A 12,614-nucleotide genomic window follows, 5' to 3' on the forward strand; every position below is an offset into this window, starting at 1 on the left:
AAAAGTAGACTCATCCAATCTGGACTTATGCTGCTGCCTTCAACCGACAACCCAGCATCCAACCAATACAGGTACAACTCCTTTAGGAAGTGCAACATACCACAGAAGAACAGACAACTGGAGGGTGGAGGAAAATTTGTTGGATTTTCACTGGGGATGCCCTGGACACATTGTGCACTATTTCAGAGAAAGAATGTGAGGTTTCGAAAACTGTTGCACCACAAGGTGTTAGTCACCACAACATTCCTATTCATGCCAGTGAAATGCAGAAGATTATAGTCAACCTGTGGGCTGAATCTCGTCACCGTACACTGCATGCGAGGTTGCTTCCCAAAATGCTGTAGCCATTCCATGTTGCCATACTGATGTACCAGCCACTTGCCTAGCTGCCAAAATCAGGAAAACTAATTTAGAGAACCACCTATGGAGATGACGGCACAACACAGCTGAAAATCCTCCATGGATGATAGTTAACAAGATGACAGTAAATTTCATCGATGGCCGACTAGTCTAGATGCTAGTAGAGTCAGGGCCACTTTTTTCTTTAAAGTCATGATGTTGTAATGTCTCTTGCAGCGGTCTCTCCGCAATATTTTCAGAAATTTTATAAATTATGTAACTCAGTACATATCTCGAAATATCTCTTCTTATCTTACCGATTATCAATTCAAAGTAGTTTCAAGCCCAATTATTCCTTGGAGCGTCCATTTACTCCATGGAATAGTTTCTCTGCTATCTATGTTTTCTCTTGGGAAAAAGAATGAAGGAATTCTTGCCGATTAGTTGTGAAAGGAGGAGGATGTATATGTATGTATTGCTGAGCTAGTCGCCATCTTGATGAGATTCTGTACGAGAAGGAATTTAATACATGAACTAAACTAAAGTAAGTGTGTTCGCATATTATTTAACTGAATATTATTGACAGTGTCTGCTTACTACACTGTGTTGCACAGGATCAGTGGGGAACGTCTGATTTACACTGGACGAACCTGCCGTTTTGTATGCTCAAGATATCCAGTTACTTCAAATAAATAGGCTAACACGGTCTTACCAGCAGATCTCTGGTCTTCCCCATGTGATCACCGAAAGTTAATAATTATTACAAATGTTTTCAGGAGATCGACTGACAATTTTCGTCGCACTGAGACTTCGAAATTGCTTCACTGCCTTATGGAATTTAAGTTAAGCTCAATTTAATCAGGATAGAACAGTATTTAACTGTGTGAATGTGATAAGCCTGCTTTGTGAATGAAAATTCCCTTAACATACGCATGTTTTTACTATTTTGATCAGTGAAGCTAAATCAGGCCGGTGTGAGAGAGGTTTTTAAATTTTAGATTCCACAAAAAATATTAAAATGTGTATTGTCACCAGGTAAAGAAGATGAAGTTCTATGATATGAAAGGGATTGTGCTGAAGCTTGCAGATGGAAAATATGTACAGCTGACGTGAATACACATTGCAAAAATAACCATCAATAACAAAACACGGCACTTGGAATTTGTAATTTTTAACAGATTGTTGTTCTCAACTGGAACTTTTTGCAGATATCAAAAGCAGCCACAGACTGTGGAAGATCTGAGCTCCAGACTGATGAAGCTGTTTCACCAACTACACACCACAAATATTGCTCTGGGAAGTTGTTTGCTATTGCAGACATGGTAATCTTGCCATCATCATTGACATGAGTGCTAATTGTCTATCCAGATGCTCAATTGAACTGTGAAACTTTTTAACAATGCCAGTGTCTGGCAGGAATTCTGTACCAGTTTTCAGATGCTTTCAAATCCAGAATGAAGAAAAGACAGATCAACCAGGCAACAATAAAACTCTGTATCAACACTGGAGATCGCTCGCTAAATAGTCAGTACTAACAGAGAATCACCAGCCAAGTGATGGATAATGCAGGTGGAAATGGAGAAAGTTCCACAAGATGATATCGTTGAATCTTCAAAGAGTTCTAGTCCTCCCCTGTGGTTCTTGTGAGAAAAGATGCCACCTGGCATTTCAGATGACTGAACAAAATCACAAAAACCATCTCTGCCCACTGATGTACATTGATGATACCGTAGACTGTGTGAGAGAGGCAAAGTATTTCTCAACTATGAACTTGGAGGCAGGCTATTGGAAAATTAAGGCTAACTGAGAAAAGACTGTTTTCATATCTCCCAACAGCCTCTAAGAGTTATGTAATGCTGCAGCCACCTTCTAATATATGATGTACAACGTGCTTCATACCTGAAATGGGTGACGTGTGTTCAGTATCTGGATGACATTATCACTTTTTCAAAGTCATGTGAAGAACATTTAAGCCTCCTGACAACTGTGCTGGAGTGTGTTCAGACAGCTGGTTTCCACTAAAAGTGCTTCTTCATGACCCAGGAAATAAAAATGTTAGGATACCTAATGAATTCCAATAGAGTCTGTCCTGATCCAGAGAAAATAAGGCCAGTCACAGATTTTCTGACTCCACAGCACATTTGTGACATGAGAAGCTTTCTTGGAATGTGCTCATATTACTGATAATTCATAAAAGACTTTTGTGCTAAGACATACCCCTTGTGAAAATTACTGCAGGGAGCAGCCAGATTTTCCTGGACTGGGATGTATGAAAGATCTTTCTTGTCTTTAAGGAGGCACCAAAATCATCTGTAGTCATAGCACTGTTTGATGAGAATTCCAAGACAGAACTCCACACCAATGCTAGGAGTTGGGATATGGTAGTTCTAGCACAAAATCAAGAAGGTGCTGGAAACGTGATGGCTTATGATTCCAGAGTACTCTCCAAATCTGAGATGAACTATTCTACCACTGAGAAAGCATGCTTTGTAGTTGTCTGGACCATTAATAAGTTCAGGCACTATGTATTTGACAAACTATTCACTGTTGTGACAGATCACTATTCTCTATGCTTCTGACTAGCACACACACGTGTGTGTGTGTGTGTGTGTGTGTGTGTGTGTGTGTGTGTGTGTGTGTTTATGGGAGCTCAACGCTAAGGTTATCAGTGCCCTTATACATATTAAGGCCGATTAGACAAAGATCTGTTGGGTCGACTGGTGAGATGGGTATTGAGGCTTCGTGAGTGCAACATCATGGTATACAAAAAGAGACACAAACACAAGGTCGCTGACAGTCTTTTAGAGAATTCTTTGGTGCAACACAGCAGCATGGATGGAATCTCAGTCATCACTGCATTACATGACATTGCTGATGAACAGAGGGAATTTCCAGCATTGCTCAAAACCATAGAGCTCATGAAGAATGAGAAACTAACCAAAAGTGGATTTCATTTAATAGACTGACCATTGTACAAGAGGAACTATAATCTGATGGGGTGGAGATTGTTGCTTGTCATCCCAGCTCATTTGTGGTGAGCAATCCTGAAGTATTTTCCATGGCGCTCCCACACCTTGTCAGCTGGGATTCATGAAGACTAAGCAGAATCAGATGCTAGTATCAGTGGCCAAGATTTTACCAATCTTTTAGACACTATGTGAGCCACTGCAAGTAATGCCACTGACAGAAGCATATGCTTCGGTTTCTTCAGGGAGTCTAGTACCAATCCTGCTTGCAGCAGCACCAGTCCTCTGTAATGGAATTGGCCTCATGGGGAGGTTCCCAAAGTCGACAAATGGGAATCGATTGATAATAGTCTGAATTGAGTACCTCACAAAAGCTGTGCTGACTGCCAATGCTCCAGAAATTGCAGATTTTCTTTAGTAAGACATCATTCTGAAGCACAGTGCACTCCATTAGATGATTTCTGATCATGGAAACATTTTCCAGTTGAGACTATAATTTCACATTGCAACGTCATCCACAGTACAACGGCTTACCATCCACAGACAAATGGCCTCTCAGTACATTTTTATAAGACATTGGGAGATATGCTCTCAAAGTAATGTATCAACAAAATAATCAGTTTTTGAAAATACAAGTAATTGGATAGATAAACAATCTACTCATGAAGCAGCGGCGCTAGAACACACACATAAAAAGATATCATAGTCTGCAAACTTTCAGAGCCAGTGGCTCCTACTCCTGACAGAAGGATTGAAGGGAAAGGAAGAGGGGTAAAGGAAAAGGAGTGGTGAGGTTTAGGAAAAGGGGTAGAGTTCAGAAACATCACCCAGAAACCCAGGTCAGAGGAGACTTACTGCATGGGATGAGAAGGGAAGACTGATTGTTAGGGACTGCACCAGATGAGATTTGAAAACCTGAGGACACTCCCCTTCAAGCCTTCAGCAAGAAGATGGGGCCTCTGGGTCCAAAACCTTGCAAACTGCGATACTAGTACCTTTTTATACATGTGTTCTCCTGCTGCTTTTTGATGTAATTTGATGTTGAGCACAAAGTTTGAGATACAATGCTGCCCGTTGTGCCTTTTACTTACAACAGAGCAAAACAAGACACTATGGGTTTCACACCATTCTTTCTGCTCCATTGATGCGATGCTGAAATGACACTGGATACACTGATCCTGTTTCAACCAAACGATACTCAGAATGACTACATGAAACATTGCAGCACCAGGACTGACAAAGCAAGGCTGCCAGCTCACATTTGGACCCTGAATGCCCAGGAGCAAGAAAGAGCACTATAATGCCAAGTGAGATGCAGCCTGGGACACTTGGTGTGGGTTTTTAAGTCTGTTTGGAAATAGAAACTATTGTAAAAGTAACTGAAGTACTACGTTGGGTTTCATCATAACCTTCATTGCATGTGAGATGGTACGTTGAGGCTTATGACCTTTCATGAGGAATACAAAAGGACAGAGACATATCAAGTCCTACTTGAGTCCAGAGGCACAAATCAATGATGGGAGGTTCAAGGAATCTGAAGACCCAGTAGAAATGTAGAGTGGTGTAATGTAGTTTTGATAGTTGGGGGCTACCTTTGATGTTTATGGTGACGAGGATGTAACGACATGACCACAACATAAGGATCCACCAGTGCTGCCGTACTGAGGACTGCTTACAAGATGTAGATCCGGGGCGACATAGTCACTTCTAATGACAACTTTTGAAACAGTAGGTTACTGTTTCTCCAGGAGGGGGAGCTATGCCATGAACTGAGGGTATACAATGTAATGCAGTGGTCATTGACACTACCATGCATGCTGCAGGTTGCCAGTTCAGACAACTACCAGCAATTTGTTATTTAGTATTTGTCATTTCTGGAAGGTTCTCGAAATATGTTTTTAATATTTGTATGTTTTGGATTATTCAGTGTTTGTCTACATAGATCAAATCAAATATTTTCAGATCAGAAGCTCACAAAGTGCCTAGACGCATGCATATACGCTATCTGATCAAGAGTTTCCAGATACATATTATAGGATATTGATGTGGGGTATGTCCACCCTACACCTTTATGATTGCTTTCTCTCCACTGGGGGAGACTTTCAATCAGGTGTCTGTATGTCCACAAACTGTCCTCTCACAGATGCTGCTTCTTGACACAGTGAATTGTCATGCTGATACACTCGGTCACCATCTCTGAACTGTTTCTCTACTGTAAGCGGCACAAAGTGCCATAAAATAAGTTCACTTACTTCTGCATGCTTAAGCACGATAAGTGGACCACACCCTAATCATGAAAAACACCCCCATAGCGTAACAATACCTCTTCCACACTTCAATGTTGGCACTACACACTATGGCAGGTAATGTTCTCCAAATATGTGCCAAATGCAAACTTCTCTACAGGGTATAGTTTGATTCATCACTCCAAATTACTCATTTAAAGTTATCCATTGTCCAGTGGTGTCACTCTTTACACGACCTCAAGTGCCACATAGTGTCAAATACAGAAATCTATGGCTTATTAGGAGATGCTCAGCCACTGTACCCATTCTTTTTAACCCCACATGTATAGTCACTGTGCTAGCTGCACTGCTGGTAGCGCTCTGGAATCTCACGAGTGATTCCTTCCACTGATTTCATGTGATTTTTTACAACTACCCTCCAATGACTAGTCCAGGTTTGAAGTCACTGAGCTCTCCTGGCCAACCTATTCTGCTGTTATTGCTTCTGTACTGATGATACAATACACGCTGCCTCATTTTATACTGGCGGGTCTGCCTCCTGTGACAGGTAGCAGTCAATTCCATTTTCCATAGGGGCTTCCAGATGCTTTCAACTAGATAGTGTAGGAAGGCAGAAGCTGGTTTTGAAATAATGTAGTGCAGAGGAAAACGAGACTGCAAAAGGAAAGCAGTGTACAACCCACTGTAAAAACACTTTAAAAACCGTGATTTTAGGGCTTTGACTTTAAAATATAGCATGAAATTCCCATGAAAACAATTGAGCTAGGAATTCTTAAAGAATTACAATATACACACTTAACAACAGTACATAAGGACTTCAGTACCAAGTTTTGTTAGTATACATATCAGTCTACACTACTTGAAAAAAAAAGTCAAGTACACAGAAGAGGAGGAGGGAATTACGGGGTGCGGAGTTGGGGAGTGGTAACAGAGTGAGGACGGGTTGAGAGGTTCGCCTGGCGACTAACATGAGCACATGTGCAAGTGTCTTGGACATGGAGTCTGGAGAGTGGTTGCTGCACATGTTTGTGGGCGGGTTTGAATACATTGCTGACTCCGAGTGCCGTCTACATGTTTAGCCTGGCCAGCCAGCTCTGGGACGTGGCGCACCAACGAGAGAGTTGAAGCCAGAATTGTTGTGCTGAATTCTGGGACCCGTTTGGAACCAGAGAGCTTCAGCTTTGATTCTTGAACTTCAGTTAAGCTTTGGATTTTGGGGTCTAAACTGTTATTTTCTTACTGATACATTTAGGTCTGCCGTAGGTATTTGGTAATTTTACTTAACTGAAGCTGTTACTATTGAAGGCCGATGTGTTCTCTTTTAATTAAATTAAGAGCAACTTAGTATTTCATGGTTTGAAGGGGTATGTGATGTTATTACAATGATTACAAAATCAAGTCAAATTTTGAAAGAACTTGGCTGTATGAGTCCACTTATCATATAACATAGCACCTCCCACTGGCATTGATGCATGCACTGACTCTGCTGGGCAGACGTCATAAAGCTATTGTATCCTCTTCTGAGGCAAACTGGCCAACAACGATTATAACCGGTCCTTGATATTTTGGACACTGACACTGGCACTGGCACAGAGTTGATGATCAAACTGTTCCATTCATGTTCTATTGGGGACTGATCTGGGGTTCTTACTGGCCATGAGAGTTCCTCAACATCAGGCAAACAGTTCATGGACACACATGCAATGTGTGGATAAGTGCTGTCCTGTTGAAAAATGGCACAACAATACTGGCACATGAGAGGTAACACATGAAGACACAGGATGTCTGTGATGTTCCATTACGTCATTCGAGTTCCCTCATTCACTACCAGCCATGTTCTGCAGTTATGCTTGATGGCTTCCCAACCACAACATCAGGAGTAACACAGCTGTTCCTCTCCAAAACAATGGAAGAATAGGACCTGTCTCCAGATCACAACCACACTCGCTAAAGTTGGTTGCCAGGAGTAGTGCAGATCCACGATTCTGTGGCTGTTGTGGTCGAAAACAATGTAAAAGCTTAAATGTTTAGTAGACTTTTCGTTGTACCTGTTGGCAACTCTAAATCTCCATATCAAAAGGTATCACACCACACATTTTATATGAAAAACAGAATAATATATATGAACAAGACACATTTGTCCAAAAGCTTACATAGAAAGCGCTTTTCCCTGTCTAAGGTAGTAATGTGCCGAGTACCATCACAGCAGGATCCTGTATTAGTTGGCCCAATTCCTGGATGTATTTTCTAGGCATCTAGATGTCCTAGCATCGGAAACAATGCCAGGCAGCTGCAGCAGGCTATTTTCCAGCAGGTATTTGAATTAGGCCAAATATAACAGAACATAGATGAGGTTAAACATCTTGTCAACTTTTCCTGATTGGACACACTGTTGGCATTATTGGTTCACAGATGAAACTACCAAACCAAAAGACACAATAGGAACTATGCCAGATGATGATATTTAAACATTATTATTGTCAAAAAGTATTAGTCTACATATAAGTGAGGTAAATAGAACAACATAAATGATTTACCTTCATCAGATGACTGAAAAAGCAGAAAAGCGTTTTACCTTAAAAAACAGGGGGGGAGGGGGGGGGGGGGGAGGCACAAACTTCCTCTGTCAAACTCACTGATCACAATGATGGTGTATAACTTCCATGACCACTTCTCGACAGCTAGCAGCACTGTTCAAGGTAAAACATATGCATTGGCCACTTTTCCCACTCTGGTCACTTCTTCCCACCTTACCCTACTATTAATATAATATTATTTCATAACTGTGTCATTCTACAGTACAGTACTTGAAATATAGACCACTGACTTCTTTCTGCTTACCAGAGTCTTCCCTTTGAGGGATTTATGGTATATGATTCATGCACTGTATTGAGATTAATTAAACATACTATGATGGTACAGATACACAAAACATGCATTTATTCTCTGTACTTTTAGTTCAGCTGACAATCAAAGAGAGTTGAATAAGGGAAAAAATTGTGTTGTCATAAATTTTTGTACAGTGGTAGGTGGGAGTGTCATGGACAACATACTAAACATCCCCACTGGTGGGATATGACCATGGGGGCGAGGCCATTTAAAGGTCTCATTTTTTACATTGTTCTTGAATAAGTCAAAAAGTGCAGCTTCTATTGAAAATGTTTTCCAGTACAAAATTGAATTACATTCATTTATTACAAAAAAAAAATGTTCTATTCATTTTTTCTCTAGGGGTAAATAGTTTTCAAAAACCCTTAGATTATTAAAAATAGTGTTTTAATGGTATAAAATTACTGTTTACTCTTAAATGAAATCAGTTAAGTTCAAATATTAAATGTGTGTACCATGTACAAGTGCAGTAGAACCATATTAAGGGATAAAATTAGTGTGTTCTGAAGGTTTAACAGGGTGGAGGAAGGAGGTGGGATGGAGGGGGCAGGGGTGGAGGATATACGTATCAGGGAGTATGGTGGGCGTGCACTTCTCCCCTTCATAGGTCTGCAAATGGAAGAGTGAGCAGGTAATTCTCCATTCTGTCCACCCCAATATGTCACAAGAAGCACCTACAAGGTGTTTCACTAAGTTATATCAACCCTCCTTGGCATGTCTTATGAACCACTGGTGATGCAGTGTGCAGACATGTGCTGGGAGTGTTTATGTTCCACAAAGTTCATTAACACTACGTGGAATGCAGATATGAGTTACTAATACTAAAATCACAAGTAACACATATGGGCATATTCTAAATAGATCTCTGCACAGTTCTACACTGCTAGAGGCAAAATTGATGCTTAGTGTTTCTGTATGGCAGTTGTAGCATTCTTTGGGGAAAGGTAACTTCACCACCACAAGCACTGCTCACTTTTCATTTTGCAGACAGACTACAACTCCCCAGCATTTCCTGTCAACTTTTCTTAAGTTAGCAAACAAAATAATTTCACTGAGTTCTTGTTTGCATAGTGGAATTATTTTCAGTTTCTTACGTACTTATTTGCAGCTGGTAAGTGAGCTGTTTATACATAAAGTTCAACAGTTGGAAGTGTCTACCACACTGAAGAACCTGTCCCAGATGTAACACAGTGAATATGTATTCCACAATGCTGATTTTACTGTCTCCACTGTCACTGTCTGAAATACCTTTCACAGCATGAAGGTTGTGAAATAATCACCCAGCCTCAGCCCTACCAACATCTGAAAAGGCCCAGAGGCTTAAATTGTCTCCCTATGCAAGAGAAATAGGTCACCTAGGTGTCATGGAACTTCAGATACTTTGACTTAAGTCAAGTGATGCATTAAAGCAGACTACTGTTCTAGACTTGAACATGATAAATCCCATTCCATCAGACATATTGACACCCACCTTGGAAGATATGCTGTGAAAGTGTGGCAAGCAGGTTCACTCTGTGCAGCCAACTCACAAGTGCCAGCATTTCCTGAACGGACGAGATTTATGCAGCTTCCTGGCAGATTAAAACTGTGTGCTGGACCGAGACTCTAACTCGGGACCTTTGCCCTTCGCAGGCAAGTGCTCTACCAACTGAGCTACCCAGTCACGACTCACACCCCATCCTCACAGCTTTACATCTGCCAGTACCTCATCTCTACCTTCCAAACTGTACAAAAGCTCTCCTGCGAACCTGCTACCAAGGTAGCTCAGTTGGTAGAGCACTTGCCCGCGAATGGCGAAGGTCCCGAGTTCGAGTCTCGGTCCAGCACAGAGTTTTAATCTACCAGGAAGTTTCATATCAGCACACACTCCGCTGCAGAGTGAAAATCTCATTCTGAGATTTATGCAGTCTACCAGAAACACAATTAGTGGTGAGAGAAATGCAATAACTTTCTAATCAATCATTAATTCACCAAAAAGCAAATACTACAAAATTACATGGCTTGATATTCACTGTCAATGAAACAACAGACACCGGAAAGTGCCACATTTACCAACCCAATCCCTTTCCCACCAACACTAAGGAGGTTGCTGGTAACATTGCAGTTACAAATTACATATTATTCAGACACTGATTACAGCAACACGTTTTATATAGGTTGCTGGTAACATTGCAGTTACAAATTACATATTATTCAGACACTGATTACAGCAACATGTTTTATATAAAAGTTCACTTAACAACTGCAAATAAGTACCCATTTAATAAACAGAAAATAACTCCAGTACATAAACATGAGCTCAGTAAAGTTATTTTATCTGTTACCTTAAAAGAAATGGACACAAAATACTGGGGAGGTATAGTCTGCCTGTAAACTGAAAAGTGAGCAACACCTGCGATGAGTTAAATTGCCTTTTCTGAAAAAAATGCTATCCTCTAGCAGTGTAGAACAGGGTGCAGAGATTTACATTCTTATGTCCACATGAGTTTCTTTTGTTAGCATTGTTAGTCACTTATATCTGTATTACAAGTAGTGTTAATGCACTCTGTGGGAAATAAACGCTGTCCGAGCATGTCTACACAATGAGCCACCAATAATTCATAAGATGCACTGCAGAGGGGCAGTATAAGTTTGTGAAAAACCTTGTATTGCTTCTTTGATGTAGTGGGGTGGATAGACTGGGGAATGATATGCTCACTCTTCAGCTTGCCGACCTATGAAGGAGAGAAGTGCACAACCACAATATAATGACCTACCTTCCCTCACACTTCTAGCCTCCACCCCACCCCTTCCACCCTGTTACACCCCCAGAACACAACAGTTTTATCCCTTACTATGGCTCTACTGCACTAAGGTGGTTCACAAATTTAATATTTGTACTTAAACCACTCCATTTAACAGTAAACTATAATTTTATACCACTCCAACACTATTTTTAATAATCTGAGATTTTCCAATATTATTTTTAATAGAGACAAAATGAATGAGATTTTTTTTTAGCAAATTTAATGTTGTTTAATTTTGTACTGGGAAAAATTTTTGCTAGTTGCTGCAGTTTTCAAGTTATTTAAAAAAAAAAAACTTTAAATACCCTCTCCCCTCTCGCTCCCCTCCCACTCCCACCCTCACACCCCAATAGTGGGGATTTTTAGTATGTTGTTCATGACATTCCCTCCTACCACTGTACAAAAATTTGTGACTGCATGATTTTTCTCCTCCAATTTTCCTTTGTTGAATAGACTATTAAAGAACATAGTGTAAAGTATGCAAATAGAGTGAGGGGAAAAAATGACTATCTATATGCCTCTGTACTGCCTGCAATCTCTAATCTTATCTTCATGGTCCTTGTGCTAAATGTATGTTGGAGGCAGTAGACTTTCTAGTAGACTTTCTGCAGCCAGCCTCAAATGACAGTTCTCTAAATTTTCTCAACAGTGCTAAAAATAAAAAAAAAAGTAAAAACACCTTCCTTCCAGTGTTTCCCATTTGAGCACCTCTGTAACACTTGCATATTGTTAAAATCTACCAGTAACAAATCCAGAGACCACAGCTTGTGGTCCAGTGGCTAGCATTGCCACCTCTGGATAATGGGGTCTCGGGTTCAATTCCTGGCTGGGTTGGGAATTTTCTCCACCTGCAGACTGGGTGTTTGCGTCGTCGTCACCACCACCACCACCACCACCACCACCACCACCACCACCACCACCACCACATCCTCATCTCATTACCATTCAGGAAGTGGTTGGACTGGAAATGTAAATATTGGGAACTTGTGTGGGCGCTGATGACCACGATGTTGAGTGCCCCACAAACCAACATCACCACCACAACAAATCAAGCAGCCTATATCTGAATTACTTTGGTGTCTTCTTTTAGATGTGAATCCCAAACACTTGAGCAGTACTCCAAGCAATGAAGCGATGCATTGCACTGTTGCCCTATATGTGGTCTCCTTTATAGATGAACCACTTTCCTAATATTCTCTCAATAAACCAAAGTTAACCATTCGCCTTCCCTACTACAATCCTTACATGCTCATTCCATTTCATATTGCTTTGCAATGTTACACCTAGATATTTAATCGGCATTACTATGTGAAGCAGCACATCATTAATGCTGTATTCGAACATTATGGATTTGTTTTCCTGCTCATCTGCATTAAGTTACATTTTTC

The sequence above is a fragment of the Schistocerca nitens genome, chromosome 5, assembly GCF_023898315.1.
Source record: "Schistocerca nitens isolate TAMUIC-IGC-003100 chromosome 5, iqSchNite1.1, whole genome shotgun sequence".
In the NCBI taxonomy this organism is placed as follows: Eukaryota; Metazoa; Arthropoda; class Insecta; order Orthoptera; family Acrididae; genus Schistocerca; species Schistocerca nitens.